The sequence below is a fragment of the Gossypium hirsutum genome, chromosome A07, assembly GCF_007990345.1.
Source record: "Gossypium hirsutum isolate 1008001.06 chromosome A07, Gossypium_hirsutum_v2.1, whole genome shotgun sequence".
In the NCBI taxonomy this organism is placed as follows: Eukaryota; Viridiplantae; Streptophyta; class Magnoliopsida; order Malvales; family Malvaceae; genus Gossypium; species Gossypium hirsutum.
In genome coordinates, this window is record NC_053430.1 from 34,904,180 (window position 1) to 34,905,013 (window position 834).

The 834-nt window shown below is 36.9% G+C and overlaps 1 non-coding gene across 1 annotated transcript; it reads right to left on the reverse strand.

Annotated features, from left to right (window-relative positions):
- Positions 1–727: 727 nt before the first annotated feature.
- On the reverse strand, positions 728–834 carry LOC121203851 (small nucleolar RNA R71). Its single transcript, XR_005898786.1, has one exon. It is a non-coding gene; the product is annotated as a small nucleolar RNA R71 (small nucleolar RNA).

The following is an 834-nucleotide window of genomic DNA, read 5'->3' on the forward strand; positions in this document are numbered from 1 at the left end:
CGTGATCAAGTTTTTGGCGCCGTTGCCGGGGAACTAAGATATTAGGAACACTCAATTTTTATTACTTTAGCCATTTATTTTTTTTGCAATTTAATTTAATTTAATTATTTATTAATTTACTTTTTCCTTCTCTTGGAAGGTTTTTATAGTTTATGACTAGAAGAAACCCGTCAGGACCACTACTTTTTGACAAAGAAATCGATCGCACAGTTCGCATAAACCAAAGAGAAATAAGGCGAAGCTTAAGATACATAGAGAACGAGCAAGAGGACAAAAATCAACCCCTAACCGAAGAGATGGCTGAAAACTAAGACAAACAGCTACCTCCTGCAATTGCAGTTAATCAATCCTGCTCCACGCACTATGTATGATTATGCTAAACCTTCTTTAATAGGAACTAAATCGAGCATAGTTAGACCTGCTGTAGCTGCAAATACTTTTGAACTGAAACCTAACACAATTCAAATGATACAACAGTTTGTTCAATTTGATGGTTTGCAGGATGAAGATCCCAACCAACGCTCACTTAGCAAACTTTTTGGAACTATGCGATACATTTAAAATCAATGGCATTTCTGATGATGTCATACGTCTTCGGTTGTTTCGCTTTTCATTGAGGAACAAATGTAAACAGTAGTTGAACTCGTTACCACGAGGGTCAATCACTACTTGGGAACAAATGATCGAAAAATTTCTATTAAAATATTTCTCGCCGGCTAAAACGGCCAAATTATGTAATGATATCTCTTCGTTTGTGCAGATGGACTTAGAAACTCTCTACGATGCATGGGAGAGATACAAAGACCTTTTGAGAAGGTGCCTTCACCATGGGTT